Genomic DNA, 24,068 nt, shown 5'->3' with positions numbered 1-24,068 from the left:
AAGCCTCTGTGGGGATCTATGAGCTCCTGCTCCCTAACAGTATTGTCTCTTTTATGGTCTTTTGGGTCCCCCCCCCTGCTGTGTTGCTTGACCTCAGCCTTGGTTCTGGGTACAGCAAGTCTGTGCTGGAGTTTGAGTTGAGAAATCTCTTCCTGGAGGCAGAGGTGGGGCTCTGGAGGCTGAATCCAGGCAGAAGCAAGGGGTCTGAGTCACTGGGCTCTGTCCTGAAACCAGTAAGGAAACCCCACCACCTTTACCTTTCTCGGTGCCAAATCAGAGAAAGGGACCTGACTCGGAGCAACCCACAATAGCAAAAACCCCAGCAGGCTTTTCCTATGAGTTCTTTGTGTGCTTGACCCTCTGGTGGGGGTAGCCCAGCATGTGGAAGGGAAATGTACTAGGGGGGTTTCCCTTCCCGGAGCGTCTTCCGGGTAAGAAAGGACAGAAAAATATGGAGGCTGAGGCCAGTAGCACCTGTCCACTGCCTTCTAAGTCCTGTGGGGACAGGCAGCTCCAAAGCTATTGGCTAGACAGAGACAGCGATGGTGGCTACCCTGTCCCCTGCCTTGCCTCCTCCTCTTCCTACATCACAGGGGATCCATTTTCTAGTAAAGAACCCCAAGTCCACCCCTGGAAATACTTGGAAATTCGGGTACTCCTAAGAATGGCCCCGCTCAGCCGCTAGCCCACCCACTTGCTAAGGGAATTTGCAAGTCTGGCTGGAGGAGGAGGAGTGGATTCTGGTTAGCACTGGAACTATCTACAAGCTGGTTCCTGGCTAAGCCTTGCCAAGCTTGAGTGTGGACTCCTGGTATTTTCCTACTCAGCCCTGAACCCATGGACACTATAGGTGCTTTCCTGGGGGAGGTGAGCTGGAATCAAGCTGTTGAAAGGTGTCAGGCCATCTGCCCGGAGAGATGGACACCCCTCCATATAACAGTCTGTTGTGTTCTTTTTGAGGAAAAATAAAAGCCTGCCAAAGTGTCTCTAGTCCATAAAATACGTGTTGCTCAGCTGGCCTTTTTGTGGGACAGCTTCCTCACTTAAGCAGAAGCACTCCTGTGGACATGGGGCTCCTCTGTGGCTTGGTCAGATGTGACAGAACTTCTCTCTCTGTCCCCTGTGAATTCCCCATCCCTCAACTCCCCCAGATTCAGGACAAGTACATGAAGCTCAAGTCTCCCCACCTTCTCTGTGCTTTTTTCCCCCGTTTAGTCACAAGTGGAAGGGCCCAGAGCATACTGGTTGCAGCATTGTTTAAAGCCAACCCATCAGACATAGGCTCCCTATGGCTGAGACCCAGCACTTCTCCCGGATTCTCTGCTTGTTTATTCAATGGCTATTGAGGACCTACCCCAGGGGGCTCTCCCCTCAAAATTCAGCCCCCATTTTCCACACATAGAAATGAGGTATAAGCCGTTAGGGCCGAGGAAATGGTTCAGTGGGCTAAGTACTTATCCTGACCAACAGTAGGACTTCGGTGTGGACTGCCCTAGCTCCACAGGAAGAAACCCGGCATGGTGGTACATACTTGCAATCTTAACCCTGGGAAGGCAGCGACAAGAGTAGGGTCAGTAGGGCTTGCTGGCTATCCGACCTAGCTGAAATCGTCAACTCCACGTTCAGTGAGAGACCCTGCCTCAGAAAGTGAGAGCAGAGAAGACCTCAGATGTAGCCCTTTGATCTCTGTGTGAAATGTGTACTTGCGCATGCACCGGCACGTGTACATATATACTGCATGAGTACATACATGCAGAGCCGAAACAACATGAAACAAACAAACAAAAAAAGTGGAAAAGAAACCTCAAAACAAAACAAAGCAAATAACAACAAAATACAGTCTGCATTGGTTAGGCAAACCCTGGGAGCACAGGGCTGCCCAGCCTGTGATGCTTAGGTGAGAACCCTGGTTTTACACTAACCACTACTCTTTGGGAGTCCTACTGGTACCATTTAACTCTGCTTGTGTTGCACATGTGCGGGAGGGGAGAATACCAGCAGGGTTCCTGGAATCTGCCATCACACAAGGACACGGAGGATCCAAACTCAGCCAAGGACAGCTGGCCAAAGTTGGGGTGAAGTTAAGGACTGTGGTATCCCCCATGAGCTGAGGCCCCTCTCACAGAGTCTGGTTACCAGAGTCAGGTGCAAGGCCTTTCACACGAGTGTCTTCCCAGGTGGGCCAAAGGCAGCCCAGGGCTCTAAAGTTGGTCTGCATGTCCTGTCTGACCTAGTGGGCTTGCTTCTGCTAGCTGGGTCCTTGGCATCCCTGTTCAGCCCACATAAAGTATCACTAATGGTTTGCCTGCTTAGCGTGGCCGTTGACTATGCTCTCACTGAGAGTGCTTGCAAATCATCTTGGATGGATTTAGGTGAGCCTGCTTCTGGATCAGTGAGTGATATGTGCACCTTGGTATTTTCCTTTATACAGTACTTGTCCACATGTTGAGGGAACAATTGTCTGGTTTGTTTTCCTTAAAAGAGCAGAGTCCTGTAGTTGCCCTGAGATGTGTGTGTCCCCTCTAGGAGACCAGGTACCCACTCTGAGGACTGTGCTACATGTGAGTCTCAGCCCTGGACTGTGGCCCAGAGATGCTATCAGATACCCCAAACTCAGCCTAGCTGCCCCGACACCGGTTCCAAAGCCCTCTTCTGTCACTGCCTGGAGCCCTTTGGCTTTGGACTTCCTGGACACACGTGACAGCTGGTGAGATCTTTCCTTTGGGGCCCAAGAAGACAAAACAGGTGTTTAAGTTTCCAGAAATGGCTGAAGTCGCCCTGCTACTGGTGGGTATCTAGCTTCCACCAGAACTCGAAAAGGCTTTCAGAAGCTTGTGAATGGGGCAGAGGTGTCCCTGGACCTGGCCCCTTATGAGGCTGTGAGAAGTGTCAGCTTCTGAGAGCAAACATAACCAATTCTCAAGCCCATGTCTTGTGGGTACCACAGGTCCAGGCTACCCTGTGGGCTGAGGCATGGAGAAGATTCAGGCTGTGGACAAGATAGAGGTTTGTTCTCTTTGGTTTTTCGAGATAGGGTTTTCTCTGTGTAGCACTGGCTGTGCTGAAACACACACACACACACACACACACACACACACACACACACACTCTCTCTCTCTCTCTCTCTCTCTCTGTGTATGTGTGTGTGTGTGTGTGTGTGTGTGTGTGTGTGTATGTGTGTAGAAGAGGCTAGCCTTGAACTCACAGAGATCCACCTGCCTCTGCCAGCCGTGTGCTGGGATTAAAGGCATACGCCACCACTGCCCGGCTAACCTTTGTTCCCTATCTCTGTGGTAGAATACACCATTAGATATATTTCTAACTGTCTATGACCAGTGAGAGGAAAATATTCTCCCCAGGACTGCTTATACCTGGTGAGGGGCACTTCTGCCTGCTGGCTGGGCAGCTCCTGTTTGTCAAGGGTTGGTGTACTCTGGTTGTTTGGTACTCTGAGCATGAGACCAGAGTGGGAGCAGAAGCTGATCCCACTGATCTCACTAGTGTGGCCTGACCTGCATTATGGGTAAATGGACAGGAGACTGAGCAGCTGTGGGCCTTCTGCTCGTGGCTCTCCATGGACTGCATAGTAGTTCCTCCTAGAACTCGCTGCCCGCTACCTGGTTGCCAGGAAACATGGAATTCATTGCTCCTGACCAGGACAGAGGACTGTCACCCACTAACAACTCTTTATATCACCCTCCCAAGGCCCTGCTAGTTGACATCAAGAGTCGAGTGCAGATGAGCCCAGTGCGAAGAGCTGAATTTAGAATAACCCGGTAGGGTCCAAACCCTACAGGGTCCAAGCCTGGTGCTGTATGGTATGGGGATATTTGAAAGCACAGACAAGGGAGAGTCGAGGGTTTAAGTATTGGCCTCTAACAGCTGTGTTTCTGCAGAGAGGAGGGCGTCCGAGTTTGTACTGTCCCCGTCCACCCATGAAGAGGTGATGCAGGCATCTGTAGGGAGGAGCAGGTCCTTGCCCATACCCAAGCAGTGGTCCCAGAGTGCAGACAAGAAGGATTGAGAACTCATAGGAGAGCTTGTGGGGACTGGGCCCGTGCACCCCAACACACCCAAGCAGAGAGAAGGTGAGACGGGGAAGGATTCTGTAGCAGCTTTCACCGAGCTCCAAGAACTTTGTAGAAGAAGGTCACCCCAGGTTTGTGGATTTCTGTGGTCCTGCGGCCAGGTGCTGTGTTTCGGGAAGTGCCAAGCAGAAGTGGAGGCCTTCGGCAAGTGACTTTGGAGTGTCTGGAGAGTGTGGTGGCTGCAGTCAGTGTGGTCTGTGGCTGCCGGTGACCCAGAAAATGAGCACTTGAGGGTGCAGGGTGGAGGGCGGCTTGTCCCCATGTCAGGCTGAGCTGGCTGCAGGACTGGGAAATTCTGAGTAGATAGGAACCAGCAGGCCACAAAGGTGAGAAGGGAGGGGGAGGCAAGAGCATTGAGGAGGGGGCTGTGCCCTGTGATTCCTGATCTGTCCCTGCAGCCTCCTTACCACTGAGCATCACTGAGTGGCCACAAACAGTACGGGGAGAGAAGGGCGCAAATCTGTATACAGAGGAGTGACTCTCTGGGCCACCGGTGGGTCTCAAGCTCCCCACTCCAGGCCTGTAGGAAAGGACCTACCGTCCCTAGCTTGGTGTTGGAACCAGGTTTGGCAGAGGTTTACTGTGAAAGCAGCACGTCCAGGAGAGCAGTCTGTTGGGCCCCTTGAGACTTAGTGCTGGGCCTGGGATGCTAGACTTGCCTGTCACCTCCCTGGGATCTTCATGAGGTGAAACTCGCTGGTGAAACTCGGAGCACTTTGTCCATTGGTATTAAGAGACTCGGTTGGTTGGAAAACACGAGCCATCCCCTGAGCTCTGGCTGTTCAAATGAGCAGATCTGAGCAGAGGCTCATGGTTTCTGTGATTTGTGCTACAACAAGTCTGGGTAAAATCTGTGCTGGGAAGTCAGGGTCTCACCCCTGTTGTTGGTGCCGCCTGAGCTCCAGGCAATCAGCCTCGAGTCTGGGAAGGAGGCAGGGTTTTCTTCTGTGTCTTCCCCGCCATGGATTGGGCTGTAGAGGTCAGAGATCTCAGGTCACAGATCCCAGGCCTTTGACCCAGCACCTTCTATTGCAGCAAAGGAATAGCAGGACAGAGGTGAGGCTGATGGTCAGGGCTGCTGGGTGTCCTCAGACTCCTCAGATGCCTTCCCACAACGGCATGAAATTCCCAGCCCCTGTCTTCTGCCCTTCCTCTCTCCAGACACTGGCGACCTTGGCATCCCAGGCACTGACCCCGACCAGTTCTCACTGCCCAGCCTGGCTAGGGTGAGGAGGCTTGAGTACCCCTTTCCACCGTTTGCCCAGAGTTGCCGATGTAGGTAGTTCAGTAGCTGGCTGGGCTTGGCATCTAGGGCCGCGGAGAAGGGAGAGTCACCTTAACGGATTAAAAGCTATTTGGGGGTGTATCTGAGGTCCCCTGCGTCCTGGCCTCAGTTTCCCCTCGGTGAACACGGGATGGTAGTTTCTTTTCATAGAGTCTGGAGCTGGCACTCTTGAGCAAATGGGAATCTATTAGGGGAGTGGAGCAGGCCTGGTCTCCAGGGAGAGGATGGAGAAGGTGGAACTGAGGGGCAGTCGGGGGAGACAGCATAAGATGAGGCTGGGATGACTGGCTTCTAGGGTCTGCTTCCCATTCAAGGTAGGCATGAGGGCTGACCAGGACAGCTTTGAGCCAGTTCTGGGGGTGAACGTTAAGGTTTCTGCTCAGTTTATGGGTCTGGGACAGAGCTTGGGTTTTGGCCTCATTCAGACAGGCCTGGGGCTTCTGTGTGCCAGACAGCTGTGGACTTAGGCGTGACAGGCAGGGATGCTTTGGGGGGGTCTGCTCAGGCCTTCATCTGGGCCCCATCTTTGCTGCAGGACCCTGCTCACTGTACACTGTAGCTGGTGTTTCCTCAGTGGGTTCAGTGGAGGCTGAAGGGAACCAGAAGATTCTGAGCAGAGCAGGGATGGGCTCTTCTCTTGCTTTCTCCATCATACAGAGTTTCAGGGTGTCTACCATCCCGCAGAACTATGGGGTTGCCCGCCCCCTCACTGCCCCTCAGTCAGTGTGTCTGGTGCTTATCCATGTGGGCTATGCAGTTGGCCCCCTGAATGTCCCAGCTCCCTTAGAATTCTAAAGGGAAGGGACAGCAGGTCCCTGCCACCTCTCTGGTGCCTCTACTTGGGTTCTCACCACAGTCCCAGTTTGGAGGTTCCCACGCTGTGGCCTCCTCTCTGTCTGACCTCCCTAGCCCAGACCCCCCAGCTTCCTCCTCAGCTCCCACTCAGCTTTCTTGTAGTCTCTGGAGCCCCTGTCTGCCTTGCCTCTGCAGAGCTCTGGCCAAATTGGAACCACTGGGAAAGAATGAGGTCATGGGAGGGGCGGCTGGTCGTGCGTGCAGGCCAGAGGGTCTGTTTTTAGAACCTGTACCTCTTGGCTGAAGCTAGAGAAAAAAAAAAAAAAAACTCACAAAGCCAGAGCTTCCCCTCGGCACAGCCCTGTTCCTCTTTTGCCACATGGGCACCTGCCTTACCCAATCCCAGGTTCAGGGGCTCGCCGTGAGTTCCTTTAGGCCCCTTGGAGCTGCACATGGAAAACTGACAGACAGAGGAACGTGGATCTCCCTCTCCTGAACCTTGGTCCCAGGGCTGGCAGCTCTCTGGAGCTTTCAGTGCAGACGGTGAATGGGCTGTGTGTGCCTGGAGATCGAGGTGGGTGTGCTCTCAGCTTTCCTCATTTTCCCTGGTATGCCTTCTAGAAGCATCCAGAGGAGCCTCTTGAGTTTCATGTTGGGTCCCTTGCCCAGTAGCCTCACTGAGATATCTGCCATGGCTGTGGTAATAGCTACAGTAAGGCCCCTTGGCCTTTACATGTTGTTTAATCCCTGACCTGCTTTTCACATCTTCCTGTGTGTGCATGGTGTATGTATATATGTAGGTGTATGTACATGTATACATGTGTATGTACATGTATAGGCATGTATGTGTTTTTGTGTGTATATGTATGTGTATATGTATATGTGTGTATATGTGTATGTCTGAGTGTATAAGTGTGTATGTATATGATTGTATGTGTGTGTTTGTATATATATGTGTGTGTGTATGTGTGTATGTATCTGTATACATATGTGTATATGTGTGTATGTATGTGAATATGTATGTGTATGTGTGTGCTTATGTGTGTATGTATGTATGTATATATGTATATGCATGTATGTATTGTGTTTATGTGTATGTATGAGTGTGCAAATGTATATGTATATGAATGTATGTGTACATGTGTATGAATGCATGTATTATGAGTGTATGTATATGTGTTTATGTATATGTGAATATGTGCATGTATGTGTGCATGAATATATGTATGTGTGTATGTGTGTATGTATATGTGTGTGTGTAAGTGTATATGCATGCATGTGTGTATGTATGTGTGTGTATATAGATGCATGTGCATATGCATGTATGTGTGCATGTATATGTGTATATGTGTATGTATGTGTACATTTGTGTGTATGTATATATGTATGTTTGCATATGTGTGCATGTATGCATGTACACATGCATGTGTGTATGTATGTATATGTATATGTAGTGTGCTTGTATGTGTGTGTTTGTGTGTGTGTGTTTGTTATCTTTTTTGGGATATGTGCTTAGAATGTGTATGCCCCTTGGGGATAGTAAATTGGAACTGAGGTCAAAAGCAGACCCATTTCTCAGATAAAGAAGAGTCATTCAGAGATTCCTGCTTGAGTTGCTGAGGTCACAAAGGGCCAGGGGGCAGGACTGGAGACCCTTCCCATGAGTCAAGGAAGACATCAGGGCTTCCATATAGGAAGGGCTTCAGTGCTTTGATCTCTTCACGGGTTATGTGACCTTGGACATAGTTTCTGACCTCTCTGAGTGGATGATGTGCACCTGGCAGGACTAAGAGACCATGGTTCAAAAGGACTGAAGATCACCCAGCATGCTCCGGGCCACTTCCATGAGCCTTTCCTAATGACAGCATCAGTAGTAGGCAGTCAGTCATGCCTATGCCCTGGCTTATGTTCTGCCTTGGGCAGAGCCAACTGTTCTTCTTACGGGTTATTGGCTTTCAAGTCTGACACCCCCTGCCTGCTTCTCACCCGATGTGCACAGTGCTAGGTTGAAGCTCAGGGGCCTTTCCAGTGTGCACAGAGAGCTCTCCAAGCCTAGATGTGACCATGTTGAAAGCTGACTGTGCCCTGAGGCAGGCTGATCTTTGCTGCTGCTGGTGAGCAACCCACGAGTGACTTTGGGGCCATTCTGCCAGATTCAGGTACCTAACAGATGCATGGCCATGGGGTCAGAAAGACCTTTGCAGTCCTGCCGTGCCCTGCCTCAGCTCAGTGGGTCTCTTTAGGGTCCATTGTCTCCTATAGGTGGCTCAGGGCCTGCTGTTCAGGCAAGGCTACCCTTACTACCCACCCAGGGCTCCCAGAGATACTTGATGTATCTGGGCCAGGGGCATATTTATTGCTCTCACTCCAAACTCTTCCCAAGTTCCTTCCCCTCAGACTCCCTTCTGGAAAGCGCAGTCTTGCCAAGAACAGGAGAGGAACCAGACCTCAGAGGGCAGAGTCCTTGCATCATTAGGCACAAACGGCCTTTCAGGTGGCTAAAAAAATGCTGAAGGGTCTGGCTTCTCCTTTGGTTCTCATGGCAGAACCAAAGAAGAGAGGTTATCTGCCCAGGGTGGGTGCCCATACTGGCCTTGTAAAAGGAATCTGGCTTTCTAAAGAGAGTGAATGTGCTTCTGAAACCCCAAGATACCCCTTCAGGCTTATCCTGACCTCTCCATCACTCAGGTCTCTGCTAGGAATGGCAGAGGTTGACCCTACCTGGGTGAATTGGAGAGAGGAACTGTGTTCCTTCGATGGTGACACCTGGAATTGGACAGAGGACGTTTAGCAAGTGCATGTTTGAAGGTGAAGGGATAGAGACAGAACTGGAACTGGCCGCCCCTTGATGAGCACGGAGGGTCAGCGCCCCACTGTGAGCCTCCCATTGACACGCCCAGCATATCAGGAGACACCATGAGTGCAGCTGCATGACGTCAGTGAGGATTCCAAAGTGGGCTTTCTTGGGACTTTCTCTTTGTGACACAGATCGAGAATAAGGCAACTCCATGAGACCTTTATTGTATGGACTCAAGAGATGGCTAGATCTGGCCCGGTCCTCGCATTCTAGAGCCCTGGGTCCCCAGAGCTTGCAAAATGCCTTGAAAATATAGGTGGTGCTGCCTCCTGACTCCACCACTGGGCTTCTTGGGACCCAAGGAGATAGATCTAGATGTTTCTTGGTTGAATTTCTTCAGTAAAGAGCTTGACGGGCTGGGTGCTAGGGGTGGGGCTATGCACCTACAGAGCCGTTCACTTGACACTGGGTCCCAGTCAAAGGGGGCTAAAAGATCATGAGCTTCAGTAACGATTCTGTTATGGCTATGTTCCTTGGTTATTCGTGGTGCCCTGAAACCTCCTAAGTGTATCCTAGGAGGTCTACCTACAACTTCAGACCTCTAAAGCCCCACGGACCTAGGACACAGAAACCTACCACAGAGTTCAGAGAGAACTCAGGAGCGTGCTCACGCCTGCACCCCAAATGGATTTGTAGGAAACCGGCTTCAGTTGATGATTGTCCATTTGTCTTAGAGTGTACATTGAAGGTCTTTCTATGTAGCCCTGGCTGACCCGGAACTCCTATGTAGAACAGCGTGGCTTTAAATTTATAGGGAGCGACTCACCTGCCTCTGCCTCTTGAGTGCTGGGATTAAAGACGTGCACCACCAGAGTTGGGTTAGTGGATATTTTTCAAAGGGGGCTGATGGTGGAGAGATAGACCAGCAGTTGGGAGCATTTGCTGCTCTTGCAGAGGACTGGGATTTGGTTCCTAGTACCCACATAATGGCTCACAGCTATCCATGACTTAAGTTCCAGAGGATCCGATGCCCTCTCCTGGTCTTCTTGGGCACTGCACACATGCCCCACATAACAAACATGGAAACACATGAACACATAAAGCATATTTTAAAAAATCTTAACGCCCTCCAAACAAGAGAAAGGAAGCATTTCCTACAGCATGGATGACTGAGGGGAGACAGGACAGATAAGGCTCTCCCCTCTCTTTTAATCACAACTTTGCCTTATTATTAGGTTAGTAATAGACCCCACAGAATTAAAAAATCGAGGAAGTCAGGAACAGACAGAGCGTGGACTTCTTGCTTGAGGACCCTAGAAATAACAGCTTGCTGGTCCACTCATGTGGCTCTAGGGAGGGGCTTCTCCTGGGTTCTCAGACACCAGAGTGCTTGCTCTCCTGAGCTCTGCCCTCTGAGGGAACCATGGGCCGGCAGCTACCTAATGTTGCCCTGTGAGTCTCCAAAGAAATGGCCACAGTCATCTGTGGCCCCAGTGGGAAGGAAAAGTTGTGGAATACCCTTTGCTTCCTTCTCTGTTGTTCTACCACATTCTAATTGAGAAGCCTGGGAGACCTACATACGGCCTCAGTCCAGGCAGAGGGGCTTACCCTAGAGTCATCCCCCATTGTTCTTTGGATCAGGGACCCAGACAGTCTTGGTCTTCCCCCGAGTTCCTGTCATCTCCTGTCTCCAGTTGCTTTCTTGGGCATAGAGTCAGAGGTTGTTCTGTTCCTTAAGCTGGTCCTCAGACTGTCAAGTCATTCAAGGTGTGTGGAGAGAGGGGCCTTTGGTCTTATACCCTGACTGCAGAGTGGGAACCAGAACGGAAGACCCCTGTCCAATCTGTGACTTGGCCGCTGCATCCACTCTCTGGAGGCAGGATAGATAAAAATGTGTGGTCAACCTTTTGAGCATCTTTGCAGGTGCACGTCTGGAGTTAAGTTTCTGGGGCTGGCTGTGTGGAGAGCTCTTCTTGCCTCTTGGGCAATCAAGGTGTGGGCCTGGGTCAGCTCGGCAGTTCAGTAAGTCTGCACAAGGCTGTGGATAGAAGTTACACCCCTACTTGACCACCAGATCTTATTTTTGCCCTTTCATGGGATAGGCTGAAAGTAGGCTTTGGACCAGTGTTTCTAACACTTACTGTAAGTTAAGCTGTGTAGACCTGAAATTAGAGTCAAACACCTAGCCCCAGGAGTGGCCAGCAGGGAGGGAAGCCTAGCTGTCCCAGTAGAGGGAAGACTGTCTATGGTGGAAGCAGACATCCCACAGGAGCCTGAACCCCAGCCTGGAGGAACTTTGGAAGAACGATAGTAAGACAGAACTTTAGGGTCGGCAGACAGTGGCCAGGGGGTAGTAAGTTTCATGCTTATGTGTCTGACACACTTCCTTTCCCTGTGCCCAAACCAGGGTTAGTGCTTGCCAGGGTCCTAAAAAGCACCCACTGTTCTCTGGACAAGTTTCCTTAGCTTGTAAACAACCTTTCAAAGAGGAAATTCTGGGTTGAGGAGTTAGCTCAGTAAGTAAAGCACTTGCCACACGAGCCTGAGGTTCTGAGTTCAAATCCTGAGAACCCATGAGAAGCCAGGTGCTGAAGCACTCGTCTGGAGTCACCATACTCTCAGGAGAGACAGGAGAGCCCCGGGAAGCCTGGAGTATGGAGTATTGGACAAGAGACCCTGTCTCAAACAAGGTGGTAATTGAGGCACAGCACTCAAGGATGACCTATGACTTCTGACCTCTGATCCGCTCACAGCATACAGGCACACATGAAGCACACAGAAAGGTTTTTAAAGACAAGGCTTATTTATTTATTTATTTTGTTTGTTTGAAAGGACACTGTCCTTTAAGGTCTGAAGACACTGTCTCTGTCTTCCCATGTACCAGAAGAGGGCATCGGATCCCATTACAGATGGTTGTAAGCCACCATGTGGTTGCTGGGAATTGAACTCAGGACCTCTGGAAGAGCAGTCAGTGCTCTTAACCACTGAGCCATCTCTCCAGCTCCACAGGAAGAGTTTTAAAAAGAGGAAATCTCCATTTTCTCCCAAATATATGTTTAAACAAAACTCACGCTTGTTGTATTTTGACCCTCTTTCCTGGTTTTAGATTTTAGAGTAGAAAACCTCCCCATATGGCAGCTGGGCCTCTTCCTGTCATTCAGAGTGGCAGTGTGGAGAGGTCTCAGACTTGGCCTCTCCAATCCCACAGGGTCGTGATCAATGCAGACCCGGGTCTTCCCAGATGAAGATTCCGTTTTGGAAACGAACAGGACTGAGTCCAAACCCTACAATTTGCCTCTGAAAGGCAGGTTACTAAGTCAAATCCTGGTGTATCTGGGGAGGGAATGAGGTCCTCCCAGCCAGCTTCAGCGCCGACTTCTGCTCAGAGACAAGGCTGTGAAGGGGAAGGAGGAGCCGTAGCGACGGCTAGGCAGGTGCATCTGTCTTGGGGGAAGGGACCCATGTTTGATTTGGAGTCATCCTTTGGAGTCGCCATCCCATGGGATAACATGAGCAGGGGCTTGCACATCGGTTGCTTTGGTTACTGTAGTCAGGTTCCTTCCTGCGTCCCTCTGGCCCCACCGATTGTCCGTCCCTACATCACTGGTCAGAACTCAACCCCGGAGGTGGGATTTTTAGTGGTTTGAGAACGGAGCAGAACCTGTTGGGAGCAGAAGTAGACTATAGGGTTCTGCAGAGTGTGTTTTGGGGTCCACGTTGGGGCTGTGTGCAGAGGCCTTACAGACTGGTGAGTGGGAGGGGAGCTGTCTATAGAGGCCGGATCCCGGAGATCCAGTGGTTTGAATGCTCTGTGGGCTGCAGCCGTAGGGAGAAGGAGAGCTGGTATTCAGGACCCTACAAAAGAGCATTTGGCGAGGAAGATGCAACAGAGACTCCGAACTCCCAAATGGAAACTGAGTCACACCAGCGATGTGTGTGGCTCTCATATGCTGTCCATAGTCACTCCTGTGAAGACTAGCAGTGTAGCCTTGACGATGGATTACCAATGCGTCTATAGACGGGTTGCCTCTCTCCTTCCAAGGACAAGTCCTCTGCAAAGGTCTTGGAGACCAGGCCACGTTTTCCTCAGAGACCCTCAAGAACGATCTTTCCCACCTCCTTCCATGTTCCTGGGTGAGCCTCCTTTTACTGCGAGGAATAAGATGCCTCTTGTGATATTTCTGGGCTGGAAAGATGGGCAAGCATCATTTTGTGGAGTGTCGATTGGTATTTTTCCAGGCATCTATGATAGGTAGACCTGCGCATCTGAGGCCTTCGCCTGAAGTAGCCCTGGGCTGTAGAAAGTGGAGAGGGGAAAGTCATTTGTGGTGACAGAGGTCACGGAGACTCTGCTGACGCCCCTCCAAGGATGCGAAGACCAAGACTTGAGGGCCAATGGGAGGGTTAGTTTCAAGATACCTAGTCACCTGCCTGACATTCTGACCTCACTCCAGGGCGGTCGGGACAGGTGATGTCTTAAGTAACGGGCGCTGCTGCTCCCTCGAGGGAGACGCAGTTGGAGTTGAGGGGCAGGGCCTCTCTCTCGTGGTTGGCACCTTGTAAGGCACAGGGGACCTCCTTGCTGTACCCCTTGATAGGCAGAGATGAGATAGCTTGGCTCTCTCCTCCCCACAGCCCTGGGCGGAGGAGCAAACACTTCCTTGAGAGATAGTGGCTTCCATCCAAACGCACCTCAGCTAATCAGCAGCCATCGTGGGAAAGCTGTGATGAGGGCCGAGAAGCAGCGCATTGTCTGGGTGAGATTAAAGCCCCAGGGCTGTATTGTCTGGCCAGGGGATAAATCTTTGTGCTGTCAGTCAGGCACTGAATTAAATTCCCCCTTGATTCTAAAGGGCTTATCTGTGCTGAATGGGCAGCCGCACCACAAGGCCGAGTGGACGTTCAGGCACCTTCCAAACGGCTGGGGGAGCAGCGGCCGGCCGTCGGGGAAGCCAAGGCCGGCAGCTGGTGAGGCCTCAGCGCTCCTGGCAGAAAGGAGAGGGCTCAGTTTGAGTCTCTCCATCATCTGTCCCCCCCACCGCCCGGAGTAACTCATGCAGAGGAGCCTAGAACCGGTGGGGATATCTGCTGTAGGTTTGAGGAATAAAATGTTCTGCCTGCAGAAGAGCAATGGAAGACAGTAGCGAGACTTGGGTCTAAGCTGAAGAGCTCTCTAGTCTCCCACAGCCTGGACAGACCCAGCAGTGGAGCTGTAGGCTGGGCACCATCTCTGCTGGTCAGGCAGTAAACCCCGTGTCCCTGCGTCATGGGAGGAAAGAGGAGTGTCCGGCGGTGTCCCAGAAACTTGGCGTGATGGGACATTGTTTAAGTAGAAGCTCAACTCACAGAGGAGTCAGAGGAAGAGTTACAGGGTGACCCCCAGCTAGACCAGAGGCTCAGGAGTCTTCTCCAATACTTCCAGGACCCGCGGTCACAGTCAGAGATCACAACAGCTCAGAGCGGGTAGACAGTGAGTCCAAGACACAGGCGTAGCCGGTGTGTGGTGAGGCAAGGCCAGCAGGGGAGTGAATCTTAGCTGCCTTTTACTGTCCCTCTGTGTTCTTGGTGGAGATGTAACCCAGACCACGTACATATATACAGAATCACTGGGATGGACAAATGCCCGAAAAAGGAAGCTGAGGAAACAGAGGTCGTCCTGGAAGATACTCTAGGATGTGCAGCAATCAAGGGCCTACTTATTGGCTCTCCAAGACCATCCTGAGCCCCGAGTGGCATTCAGGGTCCCTCTGCCCACACTGGGTTTGGATACAAAGCAGAGTTTGGCTTTCTCTGTTCTGTGTGGGGAGCTTTCCCCTGAACTGGGGTTTAACACACATGGGAAAAACTCCTAGCTAAGAAGATAGTTGTCCATCAGAAGAACCCAACATGCTTCTGCTAGCCTAAGAGTATTATTAATAAGTATTGTTCTAATACTTCTAGCTGAGAAGGTGCCAATCATCTCTCGGCATATCCAAGGTGGAACCAGAGCTTACTGAGAATAGGAGCCAAGGACAGAACCCACCCTGGGACTCTGCAAGACTCTATAACAGTGTTTTTCAACCTGCGGGTTGCGACCCCTTTGGTTTGAACAGCCCTTTCACAGATGTTGCCTGTGAAACCATCGGAAGGCACAGATCTTTACATCTTGAATCTTAACAGTAGCGAAAGTTACAGTTATGAAATAGCAACGAAAATAATTTTATGGTTGGGGGGGGTCACCACACACAAGGAGCAGTCTTAAAGGGTCGCAGCATTAGGAAGGTCGAGAACCGCTGCTCTAAAGAGTCAGGAATGCTGGGCTCCTGTCCAGCTGGCTGCTAGCCTCTCTGAGGAGGCACAGAGGCAGGGGCAATTCTGTACTTCGCACATCACCCTGCTCCTCCACAGACGGCAGTGATTGAGTGCGTCTAAACACACTTACTGAAGATATCGGTTTCAGACATCTTCAGGTGGGGCAGAGGTGCCAACATGAATTCTGAGCATTGTAGGCCGGGGTGGGAATAGGTTGCACGCGTCCTTCCTTCTCTTGCACGGCTTGACTTGGGACTGTGGTGGAATTGTGGGAGATCCTGCCTCTCACCTTCATGCTCATAGCTGGGAATTCATCGCTTTAGGGATTTATTGTCTCAGGTCCCGGAGGCTGAAGTCTAAGATGGAGATATGACTGGCCTGTGTCTCCTGAGACCTCTCTGCTTGGCTTACAGATGGAGCCCTGTGAACTATGGTAGTTGCTTCCTCCCATCTGTGTCCTGGGCTTCTGTTCTTACAACAACGCTAGTCCTTGGACCCCTAAAGGTAATCACTCCTCTCCAAATGGTCACGTTCTTGGATACTGAGGGTTAAGGGTGTCAACATAGAAAGAAGTTTTGGGGAATGCAATCCAGTCACACCAGCCTCTGCTCCATAGATAGCCACCTTTGTCTATAAATGTCTTAACACAACTTCCGCCTCCAAAATCACCGGTGAAGGGGCTTGTAGGGCAGTGCAGAATACCTGTGGGTGGGGACCTGGGTCATCTGAGCATCCCAGGGATGGGGAATATTGGGAAGAGCTAGAAAGCTATAGTCAACCCACACACATTTCCCGAAAGGATCCAACTGACTTCAAAGAGAGGCCTGCAGCCTGGAAGCGGTCGTCTGAGGAAATCAGTGCTGCTCTGGAGTGCACAATTTTTCCCCCATTTTGTGGGGTTGATCCTTTTCAATAAGATTTCAAGGCGGTGAAATCAACAGGCCCCAGGGAATTTGCATATGGCTACTTAACGGCAATTCCGCTCTTTTTTTTTTTTTTTTAAGAAATAAACAAATCCACAACTCCCCATCCATTGGGCGGGACGACCCTGGGAGTTAACAGTTCAAACCTTTACAATCTTTTAAAACCCAGCAGCTTTCCATAACAAAGGGCAAAATTCACAAACAAATTACCTTCCTCCCTGCTCCTGGCCTGGTGTTGATCACACAGTTAGGCCACCACTGAATGGCGATCCCCACAGAGGCAGGTCCCCCAAGGTCTGCAGAGAACAGCGTGGCTTGGTATATAAGTGTGCAGTTTGCCTCTGCCACTCTTTTCAAGACTCCAGCTAACAAGTGGCATTGTGGGAAACAGGGAATCAGCACCGAAGGGAAGGAGACTGGGTAGAGACAGCTAGGAGCTGCTGGTCCTTGTTGAAAGGTTCTGGAAGGTCCTGGAAGAGACCAGAAGGCAGGTGCCTCATGGGTAGGCACTCACATTGTAGGTGTTCCTGTGTGCACACAGTCCAGGGGCAAACAGGGTTTTAGGACAAGGCAGACTTCTCCAGGAGGCAGTGTCCCTGGGGCCTGCTTCTAGAGACTTAAGAAGGTTCATGCTCAAGCTGGCCCTTAAGGATCCCTGAGCCCAGCGAGGACAAGAAACCAGGAAGTCCAGAGGGGGCTGAGATACACCTCTCCAAATTCCTGGGAGCTCAGTCCGAGGGAGGGCCCCGTGATTCTGAGCCCCAGCCCCTCTCTCTCTTCACAGAACATCCTTGCTTTCACAATCCAGTGAAGTCCTCCTCAGTCAGGACCCATAGTCCCTCTCCAGTGTGCCCTGTGTCTCTCTGGGCATTTCTGTGCTGTGGTCATTCTCACCAACAGACTGTGAGCGCTGAGGGGTAAGGATGATTTTTGTCTTCCTCCCAGCTCCTTGCAGCTTCTGGTGTGTTGGTACTCTACACATGGATGAAGGCAGACACATATTGGAAGACAGGGTCCCTTGCAGTCAGGGGACAGTCAGAGCAGTATTACATGACAGGGTTCAGTTAAGACCGCCTGGGTGGTAGAAAATTTAGGGCCCTTCCCAGAGAGCCAGCCCTCTGGCACGAAGAGGAAGTGAGTCTTCTTTAGGGGGAGGGGCCTCTGGCGCACATCAATCTGCTGAAGGATTCAGGCTGGACCCTGAGGTCAAGAGCCAGACAGTTTGTTCTGGCTTTCCTTTTGGTGACGGGTCTCAGAGGTCAGGACCCTCTCCCTCACACACCAGTGTGCAGCAGAGAGAGTGGTGGCGAACCTGGTTCTTGGACCTGACAGAAGGGACCGTTTAGACAGTTATCTCTGGACCCCAAAGGGTTAAGGAGCAAGTGCCGGGGGCTTTGTTCAGGGGCATCACATCAGATGTTAACCTACAGCCTGTCCCCAATCCCTTCCTTATGACTGTGATTAGTGTTGCGGGGATGAATAGGCCCTCGGATTCCTATGGTAACCTTCAGAATGCATTCCTTGGGCGGGCTCTGCCTCCAACAGTAATTACATTCCTAACTCAGGCCCAAACAGCATGCTAATTAGCTGCTCAGAAGCCTGGCTTCAGGTCCCTGAGAAAGGGGCCAGAGGAGGCCACTTCTGTTTACAAGATCCTTCTCCTTCTCTTCCTCATATAAACGGGACCCTGGGAGATGCCCAGGGCAGCAGGGTCAGTCTACAGGGCAGCACAGCCCCAAAGCCTCCCACACATTCTTAACGGCCACCGGAAATCACCTTGACCGTGCCCTTAGGGTGTAAGGGTCTACACAAGGCCTACCCAGCCTCTAACCCCAGGAAGTTACTGTCTGCTGTGTTTTCTGATGATAGACCCCCTGGATGCAGGACCCAGGGCCAAGAAGGGACTAGAGAAGACCCCTCTTGGTCCAGGGAGTCTCTTTCCAAGGGGAGCCAGCCCCGTTCCTCACTTAGCCCATTGATTCAGCCATGTTGGTTAAGCTGGGGCGGGGGGGGGGGGGCAAAGAACTCATCCTCTGAGGAGAGCAGCCCCAGCTGACAGAAAGCCAAGCTGGCGACTGCTTGTGTGAGGGGCAGGCAGTATTTGCAGACAAGAGATTGGCTCTTCAGATAAGTTGGGGTAGGGGACCCTTTTGTCTGGAACCTGAAGAAAGGGCACAGGCTACAAAAGGCAGGAGCTGGTGTGACAGAGAGTAGGAGATACAGCCTGGTGGTCACCGAGAGCCTGGCACCTCCAGAACCTGGATGCTGGCCATCAGCGAGGGCAGGGAGAGGATGGAGGGTGGGGGTCAGAATGGAGGGCCTGTGGCATGTGCCAGGTAGACCCGCTTTGCTCCGGGTGTTAGGGAAAGAGTAGTCTTCAGCAAGGGAGGGGCGTGAGTCAAGTTCCATTTGTGGGATGAAACAGGTGGGTCTCTTGCCAGGCCTTGGGGTGCCAGGAAGGGGCAGAGACTGGGGTACTATGGGAAGGCAGGACATTGGAATGGCAGGAAGTGCTGGTGGGTGGTAGAGAGGGATCTGCTGCTTATTTCTGCACGCCAGTGGATGGCCAGAAGTGACACAGGAAGGGGACATATTTGCTGAGCTGCGGGTTCAAGTGGGCATCAGGGCAGAGACACTGTCCATTGCTGGGCCTCCACGGGTGGGCAGCGGGTCTATAATAGGCCAGCTTTGGCTCAGCAGGTGCTGTTTCCTGCTGGACAGCATAGCCTTCCTCTCTGTCCCTTGGGGCAAAGACAATGGGTATCATTGAGCGTTGGCCTCTTCTGTTACCCTGACCTCTGAGGAGTACCCAAGGCCGTGGTTCCTTTTTGTTCAAGAGTTGTGGAGGGGTGGCCTCTACCTGTGTGTGCTGTTTGTACAGGAGCCACACCGGGTCCCTTCCAGCTTTGCCCCTGCTGGTGTTTTGCACTGCTGATCTTAGGGACCAGTCTGGTCGGTTGCAGATGGCTTGGCCCACATGCAGCTATGGGGGCTGTGTCTCTTACCTCGGGAGTAGCCAGGCCCCAAGGAGCCCAGACTCGTGATTCTGCACCCAGGTGGTTTAGCGTATGGGGCTTAAGGAAGGATTAGCAGGCTCAGGATCTGGAAGCCAGCGGATCCTAGGTGTCAGTCTGCACTGCTAATTCTACAGTAAATAGAGCAATCTCTTAAGTATATATCATTTAATGCTCGGCAGGGAGCCCACAGATCTCCCTGACAGCGGTCTCTTCTCCTCACACCTGCTGGTTAACTTCTCTGGTCTCAGCCTATTTCCCTGTGGCAGTGTTTGTGGTGAGCCTGGGAGGGTAACACAGTAATTATGGAAAGCACTCTGGATAGATTCTCGTCTCCTATTGTCCTTTCCTGCCCGACTAACACCTTGGCACCACCTTCTCTTGTTAGGGAGACACATGATCCCTGAGAACTCTGCTGGCCAAGTGTGGGCCACCTCCCCAGGGTGCCTGCCCCTGTTCCTAGGTCTTGGTTCCCTCTTCGGTTCAGCCAAGGTTTGGTCTTCTTACCCAGCCGTGTCATTGACCAAGCTCTTCATGCAGTGGCCACTGCAGGGCCAGCCTGGCGCTGAGCTCTCTTGGGTGCCCTACACAGAGTTCGGGTCAACTTAAGCAAACTCCGAGGTCCTGTCTGAAAGGGGACCAGATGGTTGAGGGGCAGCTTCGGCGTGGCTTGGTGACAGGAAGCAAAGAATGAGCTATTCAGTCCCTGATCATGACTGTGAGTTGGAGGGGGGCTCTTACCATCCTGATTTTATTGCCTGATTTTACAGTCGAGGTACACTGAGTCATGCTAGGCGGGCACACCAGCTCTGAGCTATATTCCTAGCCTAAGTTTCGAAGAAGTTCTGATTTTTTCAGCAGAGTTCTTACCTCCGCCTACTGTGAACGTGAGATCTAGTTGTCTGCGAATCTGTTTGTGGTGCTGGGATCTAGCCCAGCTGTTGGAGTGATCACCACTTACTAATGACAGGCTGATGGGTGTGGGCACTGTGTCACTGATACCTGCCCCAGGAGTGGACAGAGGTCCGAGAGACCGTGGTATTGCTGTTGCCTGAGGCTTGAGCTCAGAATAACACACACATAGACTGCCTCTGGACTCACTAGTCTGGAAGCCACAGTGCAGCCAGCTCAGGCCTAGGCTCCAAAAGAGTTTGACGCTGTTATAGACCTAAGGACAGAGGACAAGATGCTCGCCCTGTGCTTCAGCCCCATGGACGGAGACAGTGACCCCTTTGTTGCTCCAGCAATGGCTTCTTCCAGGCAGTATTGGAAATAGAAAAAGGCAAAACAAAGGCATGTCAAAATCAGGTGTGTCTGTGCCACCTAGGCCGGAGGTGGAGTGGGCTCTGGGGGTGAGAATCCCTCGGAATAGCTGAAGTGAGGTTCTCCTACATGGGCCTTGGTTCCAGTGCACACCTGCACCCTGTCCTTCTAGTCCATCCTGGGAATGTTTCTTTCCCTGGCTTTTTTTTTTTTTTTTTTTTTTTTTTTTTTTTTTTTTTTTTTTGCAGATGAACAGGCTACCAGCTTCTTCAGCTGAATTCCAACCTCTGTTCATTTCCAGTATGGTTTTTACCATTGGTGAAGGGAGGTAGGCCATCCCATTACTACCAAGGACACCGGCTCTGCCTTCTTCCTCCTGTGTGGCTCAGAGTAGATACAGAACGAATTCTCTCCAGGGTGCCCAGAGATCAGGTGGCTTTTAAAACGGTCTGGTACTTAAAGTTCACAGAGGCCCTAGTGAGGCATCCCGTGCATCAGGGCAAGGGAGTTGTGGCTTGGAATTCATTGAAAGGTTGTGTGTGGACTCTGGTAAGGTGGTCCTCAGTGAGCAGCCTCTGCATTTGATGGAAGCAGCATGGGTTGGGGGTTCCCTCTTGTTCCCTCTGTTACTGAAGAAGAAATCCATCAACCTACATTTGGGGCCTGCAGGATCTCAGGTCACTTCGTGCTTCTTGTTCCCGTGGATGGGAAGCCCCCATCATTTGCACAACCATGCTCACCTTGGTCCCTTGCAGGGAGCCTCAGGGATATGTTGCCTACAGGTAAAGGGGCTTCCTAGGCTGTGGCCTGACCTTTGCACGTAGAGGAAACTCCAGCTGGGGTCTTTGGACATTCTCAGTGAGTATCAAAACATCCTAGTCCCGCATGTATCAGTCTTTTCTCTCCCCATTGCTCTGGCTGAGGAGGAAGGAAGCCTATACATCTGGGAGTCCTAAGGAACATGGAGTCTGGGCAAAAGGTGAAATGAGGAAATCCATCTTCTGGGGTGTAGGCAGTTTTGTCCTGCTTCTGTATCCCAACAGGCATCACGAAGCTTGAGTGGTCTCAGAGAACAGGGTTCATTTCGTGAAGGTTGGGAGGACAGCAGCCTCCCTAGGTGCTGACCCTCTAGACTACTGAATCCCTGGGAATAGCTGAAGTGAGGTCCCCCACGTGGGCCTTGGTTCCAGTGCACACCTGCACCCTGTTCTTCTAGTCCATGCTGGTACTGGGGCAAGGCCCAGGAGGCCTCAAAAGGCCACCCACCCCACAGTGCCTCTTCCGGCTGCCTGTCAGGCCTCACCCATCTCTCCTAGACTCTTAATCCTGAAAGGAACATTCTATTTTGTTTTTCTTTGTTTTGTTTTGTTCTAGTACTTACCATTTCTCAAAGGTCCGTGCATATCAGTACAAAGGCAATGGCTTCTTTCTAGGAAGAGTCCAGAGTAGCTTGATGTGACAGTCTCCTCCTGGTTAACATCCCTGACCTGTGTGACCCCTGTGGTACTGGATAAGGCAGCCATGGGAGCCAGAGGATTGGTAGATGAGCTGTGGGGGTGTCAGGAGCACACACCTGGAGGTGTGTCTGGAGGTGTCGAGGGGAGCTCACACCTAGAGACAGAACAGGAGCTGTGTTGGTGGGAACAGTTGCTGTATTCGTGTCCTTAGCAAGGCTCCTCATGCCAAGAGCAGGAGGCCTGAGACTGACCAAATCTGAACAAGATGGTGAACGTGAGTGTCTGGCTGGAGTGCAAGAAGGGTTGGGGAACTCAGTGGGGATGCCCAGTGAAGCCCGGGCGGTACAGCGAGCACATACTCAAGGTGATGAACTAGGAGGGGGTTCTTCCTTGGCTCTGGATGGTCTTGGGGAGCCCATGTGCTTGCCATGCCCCCTCTATCTCCACTCTCAGCTATGGGCCCCAGCGGCCCAGGCTGGTCCCTGTGCCCACACTCCCAGCCTGCCTGCCAAGTCCCCTGGGAACAGAAGAGGGGAGGGAACAACTTTGCCCTTTGCCACCCCTGGGTGGGGGCAGGTCCTCACAGGCTTCTGTGTGTTCTCTGTGCTGGGGAGGGAGGGGGGCATGGCACGACGGACAGGATTCTCCCTCTTTCCGAGGGCGAGGCTGTGGAGGGGAGGAATCCACACAGAGGCAGGATTCTTGTGGAAGGGCTGAGAGCCAGGCAGGGCACTGTGAGGGACCCTGGTGTGCAAGGCCTGCTGTGGGAAGGAAGGAAGGGAGGAGGGAGGAGAGCATGGGAGGAGGGAAAGATAGGGGAGGGAGAGAGACCGGGAGAGCAGGAGGAGGGAGGGGAAGAGGAGAGGAGGGCAGAGCAGAAAGGAGAGGACAAGAAGGAGAGGAGCGGAAGAGAGAAGAGAGAGGAGGGGGCAGGAGGTGGGGGGCCCCCCCGAGCAAGGTGGGGGCATGGGGCACATGCAGCCACAGCCTGTCAGGGCAGTGTGCACACCCCCTCAGGGCAGGGGCTCAGCCAGCTTTCAGGTACGGCCTTTTGTCTACTGCCCCAAGCTCGCCTGTCAGCCCCGCCGTCAGAGGCCTAATCTTTTTTCTTCATGGGCTGAAAAGGCCCAGCATCCTATCAGGCGACACACTGCTGCCTATTCTGAGTCCCCGCGGAACCCAATCACTGGACAGCGCGGCTATAATTCACTCCCGGCCCGCCCTTTGAAAAGGTGGGCCGCCTCGGAGCTGCTCCCCAGCAAGATAAATCATGTACTCGGAATTAACTTCCATTGAGAGGGAGACCGGGAAGAAAGGCCGATGGCCCAGCGCGGGCGGCATGGAGGACGGGCGTTGATAAATGTCAGCCCAGATAATTTGGGGGCTGCGATTAAGATCTTATCTAGGTGGGAAGCGATAGAAAAGACTGGCATCAGACTCCTGCCCACATCCACGCTCACCAACTCCTGTGTTTTATTTATTTATTTATTTTTGGGTGGATTTGGATGGCAACATCAAAAAGTCTTAGAGAAGTTGGATGGGGACGGACTTTGGAGAAGGCTGGGTTTCTCCCCTGGTGACAAAGGGCGGGGAGACATAGAAGAAAGCAAGTCTGTCTTTGTCTCCGAGTTCCTGCTTGTAAGACGTGTTTAAATTCGTGTTTAAATTCGTGCACCGGGCCCCCAGTGCGTCTCAGGGACCAGCCTCCCACCCCGGTGTTAGCTTCCCTGCCCTTTGGTGTTTTAAAGTTTTCTTCAGAGTACAGCGTCACTAAGCCCCCTGTCCCCAGTCCGTGTGTACACAGGCTCCGGAGGTTGTGTGCCGTAGCCGTCCACTTCTAAAAGACTCCGGAGCCGAAAAGCAACGACCTTCGGTTACAGGCCTAGCCTGGTGGATTTCACGTGGGTATTTGTTTTTGCGACCAGCAGCTCTAGCAACCTACAGTTCAACCTGAGGCTATTCGGGGAGAAGGGAGTGCTTCCATGGGCTGTCCCTGTGGAGACCACCTGATGGGGGTCTCATTTTTATTGACAAACCCATGTGATATTGTCAGGGTCTGTAGTTTGAGTCACTTGGCCTGGGTTCTGTGAGCACAGGCAGCCTGACTTCCTGGTTCTGCCGGAGCCAGGAGGAAGAGGGCAGTGGAGGAGGAACG

The 24,068-nt window shown here is 52.0% G+C and overlaps 1 protein-coding gene across 11 annotated transcripts in view; it reads left to right on the top strand.

Annotated features, from left to right (window-relative positions):
* The window catches only part of Prdm16 (PR/SET domain 16), a 324,097-nt gene that overhangs the window by 17,762 nt on the left and 282,267 nt on the right, over positions 1–24,068 (top strand).

The sequence above is a fragment of the Rattus norvegicus genome, chromosome 5 (genome assembly GCF_036323735.1).
Source record: "Rattus norvegicus strain BN/NHsdMcwi chromosome 5, GRCr8, whole genome shotgun sequence".
In the NCBI taxonomy this organism is placed as follows: Eukaryota; Metazoa; Chordata; class Mammalia; order Rodentia; family Muridae; genus Rattus; species Rattus norvegicus.
This window is presented reverse-complemented; position numbering and strand designations above follow the sequence as displayed.